At 36.7% G+C, this 20658-nt stretch overlaps 1 long non-coding RNA gene across 3 annotated transcripts in view; it reads left to right on the forward strand.

Moving 5' to 3' along the window:
* Positions 1-20658, forward strand: part of LOC109275820 (uncharacterized) — a 190016-nt gene that overhangs the window by 133062 nt on the left and 36296 nt on the right. For all 3 annotated transcript variants that reach the window (XR_002084393.2, XR_002084386.2, XR_002084392.2), the window contains exon 5: positions 1177-1319. This is a non-coding gene — a long non-coding RNA (uncharacterized LOC109275820). The remainder of the gene's footprint in view (positions 1-1176; positions 1320-20658) is intronic.

The following is a 20658-nucleotide window of genomic DNA, read 5'->3' on the forward strand; positions in this document are numbered from 1 at the left end:
AGATCACACACTTTTATTAACTTATTTTGGATTAGTTTAACTTTATTTTCTTTTTTTACATAGAAACCTCATCATGAATACCAATTATTAAAAAAAGCAGTTCCTTACAAGCTTATTTAATTTTATTTTATTTTGCCAAACAGGTATAGTTGGGAAGATTTCAATAATCTTGGGATTGTACAAAGTAATTTGTACAAAATAAATTATATCCTTTCTACAACTAGTTGTTCCTGAAACAAAGTTTATACATTTTTGTTTTAGAAAGATGATGACCCTCAGTTAAAATTTTATTTATAGAAATGTAAATTTAAAAATCTCCCTGTAAGACATTTTCCATGCTTAAAAGTTTTGATAACTTTTAATCTTTCTCTCCTTCACTCTTGCTCAGTATATAACTTAGGTTTGATGGCCAAATGCTCTTGTCACCTCAAAGGGGCTTGACTGCTGCTCGTTCTTGAGAGCTCTATTGGTTCTATTGAGCCATGACTCAGAGGTCATTTGTCATTTGGTAAGGACTCTGCTGTCCTCCCTAGAGAGAGAGAGAGAGGGATCTGTCCTGAAGAGTGAGTTCCTTGCCTGTCTGCCCTGTCAGAATTCAGAAATACAGTGGCTGTAACTTCTGTTCCAGAGAGGATACCTGGAAAAGAGTGTCACACACAATTAGCATTGGATCAAGTTTCCTTGTCACAGCCCTGGATTTTAGTTTGGGTGAAGGTTGTCGCTGCATAGCCAAAATCTGGGCAATTTAGAGCCCTCTGAAGGAAAATACTTCAATTTATAAAAGATGGGTGGGGCGCCCGGGTGGCTCAGTCTATTAAGCGTCTGACTGGCTCAGGTCATGATCTCCTGGTTTGTGAGATTGAGCCCTGCATTGGGCTCACTGCTGTCAGTGCAGAGCCCGCTTGGGATCCTCTGTCGCACCCCCCCCCCCACTCCATCCTCTCCTGCTTACACGTGCACACTTTCTTTCAAAAATAAATAAACATTAAACAAGTGTATGGTCATAAATCCCTACTAAAATGGTGATTAGTTTTATTAGATATATTTTTCTATAATTCATAAATTTGGTACAGTATCACTCCACAGTTAATAACTTTATTACTTTTTCATTAGAAAAGTGATTATTTATTTCAAAGTGCACTTTAATTAATTGATTTATATTATCCCTCATTTCAGAAAGAATTCCAAGTGGCTTACAGGAAATGTTACAATGAGATAAATAAAATACAAACATGAATGGAAAAGAGAGAGGAAAAGAAGATGAAGTACAAGGAAAAGAAGCTGTAATGCACGTAGAATAATCTACATATAAATTTAAGGTAACACTTTATTCAGTCCTAAATAAAATTAGAAAATCACATTTTCCTTATGAAACAAAACTGATTCAGAACTATTTTTATTAAAATAATTCATATTTTAAATTAGATGATATCACTCTGTATGTTTAATAAAAGTATGTATAATTAAAGTGATCTTTAGTCTGTCATGCTTTTCCAAAGTGTAGAGAAAGTCACAGCATAGAAGATATATCATATTGACTTAAGGTTACCAGAATTTTCTTATTTTATTTTTTTTAAGTAATTGCTATACCCAGCATGGGGCTTGAACTCACCACCCCAAGATCAAGTATACGTGCTTTCCTGACTGAGCCAACCAGTTGTCCCTTACCAGAATTTTCTTAATGAGTATGTTAACTATAGTCATGGTCAAAAATATCTGAGAACATGGAACCATTCTGTATTATAAATACTTTCAGTATTCCAATGCATTTTTCATGTTGAAATGAAAATATATGGTTTCAATATATATATTGTTCTATATTTCATACTGATTGTTTTACATGTTCACATATTTTGAATAACAAAATTCTTCTGTCAGCGAAGAATTAAGAAGAAAATGTGATGCCACCACCATAACAATATCTTTGGGAGCACTTTACAAATTTAAATCCTCCTCCCAAATAAAGACAAAAACAATATAAAAAATAAAATTACAACCAAATGACATAAAAATTATGTTTATGGCTATACACATTACATTTAGGCTTTAAAATTTATTTTATAAAAATAAATAATTCTAGTTTTCACTAATGTCAAGAAACAAGAATAAAACTCTCCCCCAGTGGGGAATTTTAATGGAAACAATTTTAAAAGAAAGAAAGAATGAGGTTTAATTTTTTTTTTCTCACCAGATATCTAATCTACTTATTCCCTTAGTTTAAAATTTTTGACATCACATACTTTGTTCTTTTTTTAAAGAATTTTTAATGTTTGTTTATTTTTGAGAAAGAGAGAGAGACAGAGTGAGAGTGGGGAGGGCAGAGAGAGAGAGGAGACACAGAATCTGAAGCAGGCTCCAGGCTCCGAGCTGTCAGCACAGAGCCCGATGTGGGGCTCAAACTCATGGACCGTAAGATCATGAACTGAACCAAAGTCAGACACTAAACTGACTGAGCCACCCAGGTGCCCCAATTAAAAAAAATTTTTTTAATGTTTATTGTTTTTTTAAAATGTTTATTTTTCAGAGAGAGAGAGAGAGAGTTGGATTGCAAGATGGGGAGGGGCAGAGAGAGAGGGAAACACAGAATCTGAAGCAGGCTCCAAGTTGTCAGCACAGAGCCCCATGCGGGGTTGGAACTCAAGAACCATGAGATCATGACCTGAGCCAAAGTCAGACACTAAACAGACTGAGCCACTCAGGTGCCCCACACTTTGTTCTTTTATTTATTTTTTTAATTTTTATTTAAAAATTTTTTTTAAATGTTTTTTATTTATTTTTGAGACAGAGAGAGACAGAACATGAACAGGGGAGGGGCAGAGAGAGAGGGAGACACAGAATCCGAAGCAGGTTCCAGGCTCCGAGCTGTCAGCACAGAGCCCGACGTGGGGCTCGAACGCACAGACCGTGAGATCATGACCTGAGCCGAAGTCGGACGCTTAACCGACTGAGCCACCCAGGCGCCCCCACACTTTGTTCTTTTAAATAAAACATAATTAAAAGTAGGTCTAGTCACAATAAATGAGAGAAATACATGTGTATTGAATTCTACACATGAGTTATTTCATTGTTTCTGGGTACAATGAGTAATAAGAAACTCTTATGGCACAAATCTTGCACCTATATATGAGGGCTGTACAATTCAAAGCATTTAAGTATTGTAGTGGATGACTGCCTTAAAAAATAAAAAAAAGGGAAAACATAGGTTAGAGGACTGCTAATAAAAAAACAAACCCATAGTATCTATTTCTATAAGAATAGTCCTTCTGCAAAGGGAGAAAACCTGTTTGAAGTCTCAAAGGAAGTCATGCAAGATGGGTGCATGACTGTGGGACAAAGAAAGCGTGGTGTCTACATGAAATAAGCATTTAAGGGAGAATATGAAATGTAATGGGAGCCAGCTCTAGCTACCGCAGGAAATTCTAAGATCAGCACTGGGCCCGATACTGAATGACCGGCTAAGGAGAAGAAAGGACTTGCTTTAAAGAGCCACCTTCAGCTTCAGTTACCTTATTCCTAGAGTTTATACATCAAAATAAACTAGGTTCTTGTAGGGACGTGGGAATCAGTACAAAATAAATATCCTTCATATTAGGGACTGAACAACTTTAAATTCTGTTTCATAGAAAGCTCTGGAAGTTCTACATGCGTGCATGTGTGTGTGTGTGTGTGTGTGTGTGTGTGTGTGTGTGTTTTAAACCACTATTCCTATGCACAGACATTATAATATCATAAGGAATTCTTTGTGAAATGTTGGATAAAGAATAGGGATAGTTAAAGTGGAAAAAGTGCAAGGTTCCCAGGAAAATTTGCCTTCTGATTGAGAGGAAAATGAATTCATTTATTTTTGGTAAGCAAATATCTTTCAAATGTCTCATCAGGGTTGCATTCAGGAGGTAAAATGAGAAAATGTTGATTTCACCAGTATAAAAAAAGAACAGTAGTGTCACTAGCTCCTCATTTCATGATGAAGGCCAAACGTAAGTGACAGGCATTTGAGAAGACGGGTTCTGAACATGACCTTGTACCACACACACTGTATGGCAGAGGAAGAACCACATTTCACTAGACGTATTAATTTTAAGCAGAGGTGAACCCCCTCCCCCCCATCAGTTCAGCATAAGCACACAAAAAATGTCTATAGTTATTTTTATGTTATAGAATATTAACTTGACAATGTAAATGTTAGGACAAATAGTTACTCCATACAGTGCTTCACTGCTATGGCACCATTAAATGCATGGTTTACTCCAACTACAGAAACCTTCGTGAGTCGTGATTTATCATTTAAATATATCTTCAAAGATGTTGATTTCAGTTCACTGTTTCTTTATGTGGTGAAGATTGAGGAAAAAGGATTTGTGACATTCAAAAACACTATCTGCATGTTTGGTAAACTTGGGAAGTCAGAAAACCACACAGAAGGCTTAACTTTCAGGCATGCTTTGGGCCTCTGCATTTTCATCCGAAAGTTCTCATTTGGTCTACTTAGCCATCATACACTCACAGGAACACAACTGAATACAAACAAGCAGCAAAAGCTACTAGACATAAACCTCCTCTCGTTGTTTCCACCCTCCTGCCTGAGCTGGCAAGAGCCTTCTGGGAGGGTGGGGGTGGGGGTGGTGGCCTCTCCATCCTTGGTGGGGAAAAGCCAGGAAAGGAGTGCGTGGCAGGGGGCCGTGTCTGACATAGTTCTTAGCAGTTACAGGATGATGGTCTGAGGGAATGTTTGAGGTGGGAAATACAGCTATGTTACTAGGACAGGCCACATTAATTCTCACTGGCAGACAGTCTTCCACTGTGAGTGTGAATAAAAACCAAATATGGGATATGTTTTTTTTTTTTTTTTTTTAATTTTTTTTTTTCAACGTTTTTTATTTATTTTTGGGACAGAGAGAGACAGAGCATGAACGGGGGAGGGGCAGAGAGAGAGGGAGACACAGAATCGGAAACAGGCTCCAGGCTCCGAGCCATCAGCCCAGAGCCTGACGCGGGGCTCGAACTCACGGACTGCGAGATCGTGACCTGGCTGAAGTCGGACGCTTAACCGACTGCGCCACCCAGGCGCCTGGGATATGTTTTTGATTATCAGAATGCAAGAGGAGTTAAGGGGCGAAAGCACCTAGTAGTAATTCAGTTAAAGTGAGGGAGCCTGGTAAAGTAAGAGGGAAAGTGAATATTTCACCTGATTCTAACACATTTAATTTGTCTTTCAACTACTACACAAAGATAATTATTTCAGACAATAGAACATTCTGTTTCAGTCTCTGGTTAGGCCCTGCCATTGGATTTTTTTCCTCCCCCCTAGGCTTAACAAGAATCAGTCATAGCAGTAATTTCCTCTGAAAAAGAAATCCTATCAGGCCCATGTCTGGGTCTGTGGAGTTGACGGATTGCTTCTTTTTTTATAGAGCCAAATCATTTTTGTAGGAATCAGTTTTCAAGTGTATAAATTTCAGTTTGGAAATTATTTCTCGCAATATTTGCTTTCAGTAATTCTTTTTTTAACATTAATTAGCTGAATAAATCCACCAAGGAACACAAAGTGTTTCTGCAAAATAATACGATAATTTGGATTGAAAATGTGATTGGATACTGGGAAGAAATAAAAGAAACAAAAGGACCACAAAAGGAATAACTTTGTTATAGCTATTCAAATATGGGATGAAATATACTTATACTTCCTTCTGTTTGATCTAATATATCTAATTTTTCATCCCATTTTCCCTTTCTATCCCTCTATCCTCTCTCAATTTAGACAGTGTCTCCTCTGTTTATTTGTTACAAAGATTTCAGTTGTGACTCACAGTTAGAGTAAATGCTGACAGTTTACCCAAAAACTTTCAATAACTGAGATAAATTTCAACACTAACAAAAAGTAAGCCTTTTCCTGCTACTATGTTTTTGATCAACATGAAAGGTGCAGTCAGGCCTCTTTCGTATAGGCCAACAGATTTTCATTGCTGTGATATTTATATTTTGGTCATTTGTATTTTTATTAGGCATTTGTAAGTGCAAAAATTCGATCAAATGGAAAAATGGACCATGTTCATATAAATGTATATATCCTTAACTAGGCTACGAAAAATGGTCTTTGCCTCCTTGAGGGGAAGTTTAACAATATTTTACATCAAGAATAACTTTAGTTCAATTATCAGTCAGGGGTGCTCTTTGAGTTGTTTGGTGGTAACAGAGTTTAATAGTGCAGATACATTACCCATTACATCCCACCATCAGATGCATTGGGAATGCACAAAAAGAGCTGTGTGTGATCAAGCAGAGAGAACACTGGCACTGGAATTCCCTGATCTTGGTTTGGGTTCTGGTTTGCTACTTAAAACTGGTAAGGTCTTGTTGGAGTAAGCCAGTTTGTCCCTCTGGGCTCCACTTTTCTTAGGTGTTTAGTGGGGATAATCACTTATACGTTATAGGTATTTTGTGTGGAGTTAGGTATCACAATGCACATCACTGGATTGTTATGAATTTTACTATGTGGGAGTTGAATCTGTGCCTCCGTGCGCATCTACCCCAAAGAACTCTTCCCAAGGCAAATAAGAACACAGTGGGATTGTGAGTGAACTCCGATGTTGAAAGTGGATTATCAAAATGGAAACGTGAAGTTCTAACGTGTAGCTTTTGGAGCTTTGCCTCTAAGCTTAGCAGCAATGACAGATATAATAGTAATAACAAAGACCAAAAAATTATAGGAACTAATGATATTTTAGGGGCACCTGACTCAGTTAACCGTCTGACTTCAGCTCAGGTCGTGATCTTGCAGTTTGTGGGTTTGAGCCCCATGTTGAGCCCTGTGCTGACAGTTCAGAGCCCGGAGCCTGCTTCAGATTCTGTGTCTTCCTCTCTCTCTCTGCCTTCTCCTGCTCATACTCTGTCTCTCTCTCTCTCAAAAAATAAACATTAAAAAATATTTAAAATGGTATATTTTTAAAATAAATTACTGCCTTTGAAAGAAAGTCTAACTTTTTTCCGTATACATCTATAAACAAAAGCTGGTAAGGAACATCTGATTTGAACTGAATTCTTCTTAAGTTTCCCCTTATAGGAAATTGTGTTTGAAGTTCCTTAAAAAAGGAAAGCTCAGGGTGCCTGGCTGGCTCAGTCGGTGGAGCATGTAGCTCTCCATCTTGGGTTGCGAGTTCGAGCCACATGTTGGATGTAGAGATTACTTAAAAGTAAAAAAATCTTTAAAAAAAGGAAGGCTCAGTTCTAAGTCTTACATAGAAAACATGTCAATAACTTCTCCCTCCCTCTCTCTCTCTCTCTCTCTCTATATATATATATATTTTTTTTTTTTTTTGAGAGAGAGAGGGGGGGGGCCCAAGTGAGCAAGGGGAAGGGAGAGTGAATCCAAGGAAGGGCAGAGGGAGACAGAGAGAGAAGGAGAGGGAAAGAAAGAGAGAGAGAGAGAGAAAGTAGGGCTCACCTGAAGTGAGCCCCAAAACGGGGCTCACGTTCACCTGAAGCGGGGCTTAAGCACACACAGTGTGGGACTCGAACTTAACAAACTGTTAGATCAAGACCTGAGCCAAAGTCAGATGCTTAAAGACTGAGATACCCAGGTGCCCCAAAACATGTCAATAACTTCTATAAAACTATCACTTCCTCCTCTTTTAGCACTTATTAAATTGAATTATAATTGTTTTCACATGCCTGACATTTCTACCAGACTGTGAATTGTATTGACCAGAGATATGAATGGTAGGAAGAAGGAAGGAAAAAGGAAGATTCCCCTTCCTCATTAATTTAAGGAACATCTGATTTGAACTGAATTCTTCTTAAGTTTCCCCTTATAGGAAATGATGTTCACTTAATTTATGGAGTACTTTTTAAGTGTCAGGGTTTGGGTGTGTAAAGTAACAGCAAAAAAATGACTCTGGTTTCAGAGAATCTAGTCTAGCAGGACATACTGGTAAATGAAATAGGAGGCAGCTAGTTCAAGTGCTGGCAGATGAACATATATAGAGGGTGTTTGGAGAGTGGCACTTATAAAGGACTTCACTGGGAGGTAAAATTTGAGATAACTACCACGTGGGCTGAAATGAAGTTGGGGAGTTATAGTCTAGCCAAGGGAAAAAGTGGTCTGAAAACACAGAAGCTACATCTGTGCTAGATCTAGATCAAGACCATCGGGTCTATCTAGATCAAGCTATGGAGTCTGAATTTTATATTTAGAGTTTCAAGAAGGTACTGAAGGAATTTGAGTTCAGGAGTGACATGATTGAAATTGAACGGTCTAAAAAATTAGTCTGCCATCAGAGGGAGTAATAGATGGAAGGAGGTGGGAATTGGGGAGGTGAAAGGGAAGATAAGGGGGCTGAATCTGGGCTATGCAATGATTAGACTAAGAAATGAAGTAAGGAGATAGTAGGAGAAATAGGGAATGTATACAGATTTGAGCGATTAAGGAGGTAGAAAAATATGGGATGATTGGGATGATTGATAATTGATTTAAAAGAGTCCAGGATGGCTACTAAGAGTTTTGCTTGAACAAGCGTGTCATGGTGCCAGTAATTAAACAGGTTTTAGGGAAAAGATAGTTGAATTTGGGACATATTGACAAATTGAGTCGGAGGGGCCCCTGGGTGGCTCAGTGGGTTAAGCGTCTGACTCCTGGTTTGGGCTCAGATCATGATCTCACGGTCGGTGAATTTGAGCCCTCAGTTGGGTTCCAGGCTGACAGCGCAGAGCCTGCTTGGAATTCTCTCTCTCTCCCTCTCTCTCTGCCGCTCCCTTGGTCATTCTCCCTTCCAAAATAAATAAATAAACTTAAGCAAACAAACAGAGTGTGAGATGCTCATAGGACATCCAGGAGATGTGTAGCAGGCAGTGGAATGTGTGAATCTACAGTTGAACCATCCAATAGCAATATAATGCAAACTGTGTATATAATTTAAATTTTTCTAATAGTCAGTAGGGATATTTATGTATAGATTTTGTGTCGATATATTTTCATTCCTATGGGATAAAAGCCCAGGAGAGTAATTTCTGGGTAACTGTATATTTGGTTTTTAAAGACATTCCCAAACTGTTTCCTAGAGTGGCTGCGCCATTTTGCCTTGCCATCAGCAACATATGAGAGTTTCAATTAGTCAGCATCGTTGCCTACACTGGGTATGGTCACTTTAAAAAAAAAAATTTTTTTTTAACTATTTATTTTTGAGAGACAGAGCTCAAGCAGGGGGGGTGGGCAGAGAGAGAGAGAGGGAGCACAATCTGAAGCAGGCTCCAGGCTCTGAGCTGTCAGCACAGAGCCCTACACAGGGCTTGAACCCATGAACTGCAAGATCACGACCTGAGCCAAAGTCGGATACTTAACCGACTGAGCCACCTAGGCACTCCTTGTTTTGTTTTTTAAGCCATTCTGTTGTGTGTGTAGTGATATCTTATTACAGATTTAATTTACATTCCCTTAATGACTAATGATGTTGAGTGTCTTCTTGTGTGCCTAGTTGCCAACATGCAACTTCTTTGGCCAAATGTTCACATTTTTGGCATACTTCGGGGGTGTGGGATTTTGTCTTTTTATTCTTCAGTTTTGAGAATTTTATAAATTCTGGATACGAATCCTTTGTTATATATGTGATTTGCAAATATTTTTTCCCAGTTTGTAGATTGTCTTTTCATTGTTCAACTAGCCTTTCATGGGGTTAAAGTTTTACATTTTGATGAGGTCCATTAATTTAGTCTTTTATGGATTGTGCCTTTAGTGTAATATATAATAACTCCTTACCTAATTTTAGGTCATGAAGATTGTCTCCTGTGTTTCTGCTAAATTTTATAGTTTTATGTTTTACACAAATTTCTATTTGTGATGTATGTTTTACATTTAGATGTAGATCTAAGCTAATTTTTGAGGTTTAGATTGAGGCTCATTTTTCTGCATATGTATGTCCAATCGTTTAAACACCATTTTTTGGAGAGCACCTGGGTAGCTCAGTTGGTTAAGCTTCCAACTTCAGCTTAGGCCATGATCTCCTGGTTCCTGGGTTTGAGCCCTGCATTGGGCTCTGTGCTGACAGCTCAGAGCCTGGAGCTTGCTTCAGATTCTTTGTCTCCCTCTCTCTCTGTCCCTCTCCTGCTTGCACTCTGTCTCTCTTTTGCTCAAAAACAATAAACATTTAAAAAAAAATAAACACCATTTTTTAAGGATTTGCCATGTTATCTTTTTTTTTTTTTACATATTTTTGTTTAATTTCTAATTAACATATGATATAATATTGATTTCAGGAGTAGAATTTAATGATTCCTCACTTAAATAAAACACCCTGTATTCATCCTAACAAGTGCCCATTTAGCCCGTCTCCCACCCACCTCCCTCCATCAACCCTCAGTTTGTTCTCTATCATTGAGTCTCTTATGGTTTGCCTTCCCTTCTCTCTTTTTCCCCCCTTTCCATATGTTCATCTGTTTTGTTTCTTAAATTGCACATATGAGTGAAAGCATATGGCATTTGCCTTTCTCTGACTTATTTTGCTTAGCATAATACATTTTAACTCCATCCATGACATTACAAATGGCAAGATTTCATTCTTTTTGATGGCTGAGTAGTATTCCATTGTATATATATGTACCACATCTTCTTTATCCTTTCACCAGTCAATGGACATTTGGGCTCTTTCCATAGTTCGACTCTTGTTGATAATGTTGCTATAAACATCAGGGTGTGTGTACCCCTTCAAATCTGTATTTTTATATCCTTTGGGTAAATACCAGGTAGTGCACTTATTTTTAACTTTTTGAGGAACCTCCATACTGTTTTCCAGAGTGGCTGTGCCAGTTTGCATTCCCACCAACAATGTAAGAAGATTCCCCTTTCTTTTTTTTTTTTTTTTTAAATTTTTTTTTTAAACGTTTATTTATTTTTCAGACAGAGAGAGACACAGCATGAACGGGGGAGGGGCAGAGAGAGAGGGAGACACAGAATCGGAAGCAGGCTCCAGGCTCTGAGCCGTCAGCCCAGAGCCCGACGCGGGGCTCGAACCCACGGACCGCGAGATCATGACCTGAGCCGAAGTCGGAGGCTTAACCGACTGAGCCACCCAGGCGCCCCAGAAGATTCCCCTTTCTATGCATCCTTGCCAACATCTTCAATGCCATTTTTTGAAAATACTATTCTATTCCATGATTTGCCTTTGTATTGTAAAAAAAATGTTAAGTATATTTGATGTTTTTCTCTTTCTGGACTCTCTCTCTATTTTTAAAGTTTATTTTGAGAGAGGGAGAGAGAGTACATGGGAGAGCTGGGGAGTGGCAGAGAGAGAGAGACAATCCCAAGGAGGCTCTGTGAGGCTCAGTCTCACGAACCTTGAGATCATGACCTGAACCAAAACCAGGAGTCAGATGCTTAACCCATTGAGCCACCCAGGGGTCCCTGGACTTTATATTTTCTATGTTTTTCTTCAGTTTTATTTATTTAAGTAATCCCTACACCCCACGTGAGGCTATAACTCATGACCCAGAGATCAAGAGTTCTATTGAAAATGTCTATCATTTCACCAATACCATACTTCCCTGATAACTGTAGCTTCATAGTAAGTGTTAAAATTGGATGGTGTGATTCTTCCAAATATATTCTTAAAAAAATTATTTAGATTTTTCTGGGTACTTGTTATATTTGGCTTTTCAATATCTACAAAAGTCCTTATGGGATATTGACTAGAATTCTGTTAAACATATATGTCAATTAAGGGAGAACATCTAAATCGATGTCTTACATATATATTGAATCTTCCAATCCATAAACAAGGTATGTCTCTTTATTTGTTTTGGCCTTTGATTTTTTCTGTAGCATTTGTAGTTTTTATCATATGGATCCTAATTATGCTTTATTAGGTTTATGCTTAAGTATTTTTTTTGAAGATACCATGAATGGTATTGTTTTTTTTTTTTTAATTTAGTTTTTAATTATTCATTGCTGGTACATAGAAATAAGACTGATTAATTAAATAGTTCATTTTAATATAATTGTAGATTCACATGCAACAGTAGGAAATAATACATGTATCCTTACTTAGTTTCATTGTGTATGGATATACACATATTTATCCATTCATCTGTTGACAAACATTTGGATTAGTTCCACTTCTTTACCATGGTGAACAATACTGCTAATTACTATTTGTTTACAAGATTTGTGGGAACATATATTTTTATTTTTCCTGGGTATATACCTAGGATTGAAATTGCTGAGTCACATGGCAACTATGTATTTCACTTCTGAAGAACTGCCAAACTCTTTTCCACAGGCGGCTAAGGCATTTTATATTCCCGTGAACAGAGTGCAAGTGTTCTAATTTCCTCATATCCATACAAACACTTGTTATTTTCCACCCTTTGATTCCAGTCATCCATCCTAGTGGGTGTGAAGTAGTATCTTATTGTGGCTTTGATTTAAATTTCCCTAATGATTAATGATGTTGAACATTTGTCCTGTACTTGTTGCCATTTATATGTATTCTTTGAAGAAATTTCCTCCAAGTCCTTTGCCTATTTTTTAATTGAGTTGTTTGTCTTTTTGTTGTTGAGTTGTAATATATTTACATCTTCTGGATATTAAGTCCTTATTAGGTATAAAATTTACAAATATTTTCTGTACATTGCCTTTTCACTTTATTGATAATATCCTTTGTTGCACAAAAGTTTTTTTTTTATTTTGATGAAGTCCAGTTTATCTATTTTTTTCTTTTGTTGCTCATGCTTTTGGTGTTAAATCTAAGAATTTATATTCATTGCTAAATCTGAATTCATAAAGACTTACTCCTATTAAAAGATTTGCTCCTTTTATTTTTTTAATTTTAAGTTTATTTATTTATCTTTGAGAGAGAGAGAGAGAGAGCATGTGCAAGAGCAGGGGAGGGGCAGAGAGAGAGGGGGAGAGAAAGAAATCCTAAGCAGGCTCTGCACTGTCAGTGCAGAGCCCCATGAGGGCTTGAACTCATGAACTGTGAGATCATGACCTGAGCTGAAATCAAGAGTCAGACCCTTAATCAAGAGCCACCTAGGCACCCCAGCATTTACTCATTTTAAAAGAAACTTCTAGTTTCATTGTTCATTTTGAGCTAATATTTTTGCCTATGGAGTGAGATTCAAGTCCAATTTCATTCTTTTCCATGTAGTTAGCCAATTATCCCAGCACAATTTGTTGAAGAGACTATTCTCTCCCCGTTGAATGGTCTTGTCAAAAATCTGGACACTCAATTCTTATATTTCTATACGAATTTGAGGATCACCTTTTTCATTTCTTAAAAAAAAGCCATGGGGATTTTAACAGATTTTACTGAATCTATAGATCAATTTGGGCAGTATTGCTGTATCAAAAAATGTTAAGTATTCCAATCTACAGACACAGACATCTTCCATATATTTATGTTTTTAAAAATTACTTTAAATAATATTTTTGTTGGTTTAGTGTACCTTTTTCATTTCTTAAAAAAAAGCCATGGGGATTTTAACAGATTTTAACAGGTTTAGTGTACCTTTTTCATTTCTTAAAAAAAAGCCATGGGGATTTTAACAGATTTTACTGAATCTATAGATCAATTTGGGCAGTATTGCTGTATCAAAAAATGTTAAGTATTCCAATCTACAGACACAGACATCTTCCATATATTTATGTTTTTAAAAATTACTTTAAATAATATTTTTGTTGGTTTAGTGTACAGTAGTGCTCCCCTTCTAGTCTGTTGTTTAAGTTTATTCCTAAGTATTATATTTGTTTTGATATTTCTGCAAATGGAATTATTTTCTTAATTTCATTTTTGGATTGTTCATGGCTAGTGATGGAAACATAACTGATTTATGTGTCTTGAATCCTACAACTTTGCTGACCTGGTTTCTGAGCTCTAATAATTGTTCTGTGGATTTTTTTCTTTCTTAAAAATTCCCAGGATAGTTAACATACCGTGTTGCTTTCAGGTGTACAATATAGTGATTCAACAATTCCATACAGCATTACTCAGTGCTCATCATGAGAAGTGTACTTTTAATCCCCCTTGCCTATTTCACCCATCTTCCAACCCACCATCTATTTTGTAGATTTATTTATTTATTTATTTATTTATTTATTTATTTATTTATTTTATTTTTTTAATATGAAATTTATGGTCAAATTGGTTTCATACAACACCCAGTGCTTATCCCAACAGTTGCCCTCCTCAATGCCCATCACCCACTTTTCCCTCCCTCCCACCACCCCATCAACCCTCAGTTTATTCTCAGTTTTTAAGAGTCTCTTATGGTTTGGCTCCCTCCCTCTCTAACTTTTTTTTTTCCTTCCCCTCCCCCATGGTCTTCTGTTAAGTTTCTCAGGATCCACATAAGAGTGAAAATATATGGTATCTCTCTTTCTCTGTATGACTTATTTCACTTAGCATAACACTCTCCAGTTCCATTGTAGAATTTTTTAAATGATTGTCTATGTGTAAGATCCTGTCACCTTTGAATGAAAATAGATGCCTTTTTTAAAATCGCCTCATTGTTCTGGCTAAAATCTGTCATAAAATGTTTACTGGAAATAGTGAGAATGGATATCCATTTCTTGTTCCTGATAAAGGGAGAAGATATCCAATCTTTCACCATTAGGTATAATGAGAGTTGTGTAATTTTTTGTAGACGAACTTTATAAGGTTGAGAAATTTCCTTTTAATTTCTGTTTGTGAGTTTTTGTAATCCATAATGAAAAGAATTTTGCCAGATGCTTTTACTACATCTATTGAGATGATCGTGTGCTTTTATTTCTTTATTCTACTAATACGGTGTATTATGTTAATTGATTTTCACATGTTAAACCAACTTTGTATTCCTGAGCTACATCCCACTTCTCCTGGTGTGTAATCTTCTTAATGTGCTATTGGCTTCAGTTTGTTAGTATTTTGTTGATGATTTTTGGCTCTATATGCATAAGGGATTTGATCTATAGTTTTCTTATGATGTCTTGGGGGTCAGAATAATACAGTCCTAATATAATGAACTAGAAAGGGTTTTTCCTCCTCTACTACATTGTGGATGAGTTTAAGAAGGATTGGTATTGATTCTTCTTTAAATGTTTGATAAAGTTTACCAGTAAGCCATCTGTTCCTGGGCTTTTTTTTATTGGAAATTTTTTGATTAATGATTTAATCTCTTTGCTCATAATAGGTCTTTTTATATTTTCTATTTGTTCTGTATGTTTTTAAGAATTTGTTCATTCATCCAGATTATCTAATTTATTAGCATACAATCATTCATTGTATTTATTTTCTTAAATTAAAAAAAATTTTATGTTTATTCATTTTTGAGAGACAGGTAGAGACAGAGCGTGAGTGCGGGAGGGGCACAGAGAGAGGGAGACACAAAATCCAAAGCAAGCTCCAGGCTCTGAACTGTCAGCACAGAGCCCAACACAGGGATTGAACTCACGAACTGTGAGAACATGACCTGAGCTAAAGTTGGATGCTTAACTGAATGAGCCACCCAGGCACCCCTCATTGTGTTTATTTTCAATTCTTTTTATTTCTGTAAGTTCAGTAGTAATGTCCTCACTTTCATTCCTAATTTTAATTTGAGTCTTATCTCTTTTTTTTTATTGGTCTAGCCGAAGGTTTGTCAATTTTGTTAACTTTTGTTAACTAAAAGAGCCAACTTTTAGTTTCATTGATTTTCTATATTATTTTTCTGTTCTCTATTCATGAGGGAAATGGTTCCATAGTGTTTCTTGTAATATCTTTTTTTGGTTCTTGTATCAGGTAGTTCTGGGCTCATTCAATCAGTTAGGAGAGAGAGGCAAACCAAGAAATAGACTCTTAACTATAGAGAACAAACTGATGGTTACTAGAAGGGAGCTGGGTGTGGGGAATGGGCTAAATTGATGGGGATTAAGGAGGGCACTTGTGATGAGCTCCAGATGATGTGATATATGGAAATGTTGAATCACTATATTGTAGACCTGAAACTAATATTACACAGTGTGCTAACTAACTGGAATTTAAATAAAAAAATCAGGTAGGAAATGGTACCCCTTTTATTTTCGATAAGAGTCTGTAATGTGGACAGTTGTATACGGTATATCTCAAAGCCTTTGGTATTCAGCTTAAGATCAGATCCATACATGTGCAGTTCAAGATAAAGTCTAGGAGTTCATGAACAAATCTATTGGGTTACTCTCCTGACTTCCTTCTCCTTATCCAGCTCCACAACACATTCAGTTTCTAAAGTTCACTTCTCTTGGTCACTTTGTAAAAACACTGGGTTTTAGTTATGTGTACCACTGCATATTTCCACACCTCTGTCTGCTCCCATGGCCAAGGGAGAGAATGAGAAAAAAAATGCCAGAGCATTTCCCCTACTCTTTTACCAGTGGAGATGCCCTTTTTATTTCTTTGGACGAGAAACTGATAGCTTCTCTTGAAATTCTATTTGCCCCCAGTGTGCAGTTCTTTTTTTTTTTTTCCCCAGTTTTATTTATTTGAGTAATCTCTACACCCCACGTGGGGCTCTAACTCACAACCCAGAGATCAAGAGTTGAATGTTCTTCTGACTCAGCCAGCCAGGCACCTCGCCCCTCAGTGTGCAGTTCTAGGTTTCTGGCTACATATCCAAGACAGGAGATACGAGAGGAAAAAAGAAGTAGAGGGCGCCTGGGTGGCGCAGTCGGTTAAGCGTCCGACTTCAGCCAGGTCACGATCTCGCGGTCCGCGAGTTCGAGCCCCGCGTCAGGCTCTGGGCTGATGGCTCAGAGCCTGGAGCCTGTTTCCGATTCTGTGTCTCCCTCTCTCTCTGCCCCTCCCCCGTTCATGCTCTGTCTCTCTCTGTCCCAAAAATAAATAAAAAACGTTGGAAAAAAAAAAAAAAAAAGAAGTAGAAAACTCATCTCTTGTTCAGTGGTACTTTGAGTTCTGATTTCTTCGGCTGCTCATTCATCTGCCCAAGGTTATTAGTTGCTTGAGTAAGCTTACATCACCTAGAATGGAACCGACTCCTTTTCACTTATTTTAATTATTTTGTTTCTGATAATTCTTTACAGTGGTAGTGATGAAGAGGATGGCTGCAGGTTAGAGAGAAGCAGATGTGGGAAGGGGAAATAAAGAACATTTGCTCCCTTTTCTTCCTATTCCAAATTCCACTGACTTTTATTCTACATTTAAAAGAGGCCCTTGCAAAGCCAGCAGGTATATAAGACAATCTAATTTATGTTTTAGAAATATTTTTTTCTTTTGTTGTATTGAGAAGGTATAGCTAGGGGAGGGAAAACCAAGAGTGAAAGAAGGTGAGATCTTTCCTGGTTCTTGTTTGAAAGAGAAGTTACATTTGGGTATAAGATTATTTTGGTCTCTATTTTGACCCTATCATTCTGACCCTAAGAATGTTTGACTGTATTTCGTCAAAAACAAAGACATAAATAAATTTGCAATGTAAGTATTTTCTGAAGCAAACTCAAATAAGCCAAATTAATTACTTTATCTTTTTTTTTAAAATGGAGATGTTAAATGTGTCCTCTATTTACATTTCAACTTTATTATGCTGAAATTATTTCATAGACATAAATCTTTTCCTTATAAAGTATACAGGGAAGGTTTGTTTCTTCTTTTTAGGTTCTGATATCATTTTTTTTTTAAAGTAGGCTTCATGCCCAGCACAGAGCCCAATGTGGGGCTTGAACTCATGCCTGTGAGATCATGACCTGAGTTGTGATCAAGGGTTGGGTGCTTAACTGACTGAGCCACCCAGGCACCCCTGATAGCAATTTTTTGAGAACCATTTTGTTAAGAATTAAGTTGGAGCAGAGGACTAGCTAATCTAATTATTTCCCTATGATTTTTAAAATTTGGTATGATTTATACTATTTGTTTTAGATAGTATAGTACTTAAATTATGGTGAAACTTGCCATTTTAACTACTTTAAAGGTACAACTTAGTGAAATTTAGTACATTAACAATGTTGTGGACCATTACAAACTATATCAGTTATTTTAGGGGCCTGGGTGGCTCAGTCAGCTCAGAGTCTGACTCTTGATTTTCGCTCAGGTCATGGTCTCACAGTGTGAGACCAAGCCCCACTTTGGGCTTCTTGCTGGACATGCAAACTGCTTGGGATTCCTTGTCTTCCACTGCCTTTGCCCCTCTCTTGCTTTGTGCATGCACTGTCTCACTTTTTCTCTCTCTCACAAGAAAAAAAAAGATATCAATTTTAGTAATAAACTTTCTCTATTCAATAATTTTTTACCAAATTAAATTGTTTAAGATTTATAGATCAAATTTTTCTTTTGTACAGATTAATCATTATTAGTTTAACTCTGTGTTTATTATCATTATTATCTAGAGTGTAGTATTTTAAAATTAATAAAAGATAGTTTATGGTTATTTTGTAAGTAACCCATGAAAATTTGTGAGCCAGTTGCTCTGGATTGTTTTCACTTTTTCTATTTCTGGTATCTGGCCTATTACAGTGTTATACTAATTCTTTACTAGTGATGATTGAATGCAGAGACTACTAAAGTGGCCATGATCTTAAGGAAGCATATAGCAGATACTGGGGCTAAAATAGTAAGATTAAAATATCTTTGGGGCGCCTGGGTGGCTCAGTCGGTTGGGCTTCCGACTTCAACTCAGGTCACGATCTTGCGGTCCGTGATTTCTAGCCCCGCGTTGGGCTCTGGGCTGACAGCTCAGAGCCTGGAGCCCGCTTCGGATTCTGTGTCTCCCTCTCTCTCTGACCCTCCCCCGTTCATGCTCTGTCTCTCTCTGTCTCAAAAATAAATAAACGTTAAAAAAAATTAAAAAAAAATATCTTTGAAGTCAGTGACATAGACTAAAACTCTAAGGGAAATGATGACTTCAAAACATTTTGGTTTTGGTTTCAGCACCATGTTGGTAAGATATTATCAATCTTGGGGTTTATTTCCTGTGAAAACTAGCATTTCGTAGTTTTGGAGTCTAGCTGCAAACTGCAGTAGCTCTGGAGAATTTATAGTAGTTGGAGTAAAGATAACAGAAAGATTATCAAGTACTGAGGCTTTACTTTTATTGTTTTGTAAATTATTGCATACACAATTTTGTATTTTTTAAAAAATTTTCTTTCTTTCTTTCTTTCTTTCTTTCTTTCTTTCTTTCTTTCTACTTATTTATTTTTTAAATTTACATCCAAGTTAGTTAGCATATTGCAACAGTGATTTCAGGAGTAGATTTCTTAATGTTCCTTATCCATTTAGCCCACCCCCCCACACCCCCTCCAGTAACCCTCTGTTTGTTCTCCATATTTAAGAGTCTCTTATGTTTTGTCCCCTCCCTGTTTTTATATTATTTATGCTTCTCTTCCCTTACGTTCATCTGTTTTGTCTCTTAAAATCCTCATATGAGTAAAGTCATATGATATTTGTCTTTCTCTGACTAATTTCACTTAGCATAATACCCTCTAGTTTCATCTATGTAGTTGCAAATGACAAGATTTCATTCTTTTTGATTGCCGAGTAATACTCCATTGTGTGTGTGTGTGTGTGTGTGTGTGTGTATGTACACATATATATACATATACGTATACATATGTATATGTATATATATATATATATATACATCACATCTTCTATATCCACTCCATCCATCAATATAAATATTGGGGTGCATGTGCCCCTTCAAAACAGCATACCTGTATCCCTTAGATAAAGACCTAGTAGTGCAATTTCTGGTAGTTCTATTTTTAATTTTTTGAGGAACCTCCATACTGTTTTCTAGAGTGGCTGCACCAGTTTGCATTCCCACCAGCAGTACAAAAGAGATCCTCTTTCTCCGCATCCCTGCCAAATCTGTTGTTGCCTGAGTTGTTAATGTAGCCATTCTGACAGGTGTGAGGTGGTATCTCATTGTGATTTTGATTTGTATTTCTCTGATGATGAGTGATGTTGAGCATTGTTTCATGTGTCAGCTGGCCATCTGGATGTCTTCTTTGGAGAAGTGCCTATTCTTGTCTTTTGCCCATTTCTTCACTGGATTATTTGTTTTTTGGGTGTTGAGTTTGATAAGTTCTTTATAGATTTTTGGATACTAACCCTTTATCTGATGTGTCATTTGAAATATCTTCTCCCATTCCGTCAGTTGCCTTTTAGTTTTGCTGATTGTTTCCTTCACTGTGCAGAAGCTTTTTATTTTGATGAGGTCCCAGTAGTTCATTTTTCCTTTTGTTTCCCTTGCCTCTGGAGACATGTTGAGTAAGAAGTTGCTGTGGCCATGTATTTTAATATATATAAAACAATGGTGTACATATTTATTTTAATTAAAAAAAATAAGTTTTACAATGTATGTTTTTATTGCAGTGCACCTTCTTGGGAATCCTGAAGTAAAGTTTTATGTCACAACCCAAACACTGTATTTCAAGCCTCAATCCTAAAACAGAAAGGACAACATTATCTAATAATCTTGATATTTAATATTTATGTTTTATTCAGCCATAAAAACTGAGAACCAATGTTTATTTACTCATTCAACAAATAAGTCTGATCATCTTTTGTTTGTAAAGATATCTGCTTAAAATAAGTTGAACAGGAGAGTGAATGAGACAGCATTCAAGATCCATGTTGTCATAACGCTCATATTTTGAAGGGAAGAAGACAGACAGTAAATTAAAGCTAAAATTTTAGGTAATAGTAAATTCTATAAGAGAAATAAAACAAT

Source organism: Panthera pardus, unplaced genomic scaffold (assembly GCF_024362965.1).
Source record: "Panthera pardus isolate Hobbes unplaced genomic scaffold, ASM2436296v1 HiC_scaffold_13, whole genome shotgun sequence".
Taxonomy (NCBI): Eukaryota; Metazoa; Chordata; class Mammalia; order Carnivora; family Felidae; genus Panthera; species Panthera pardus.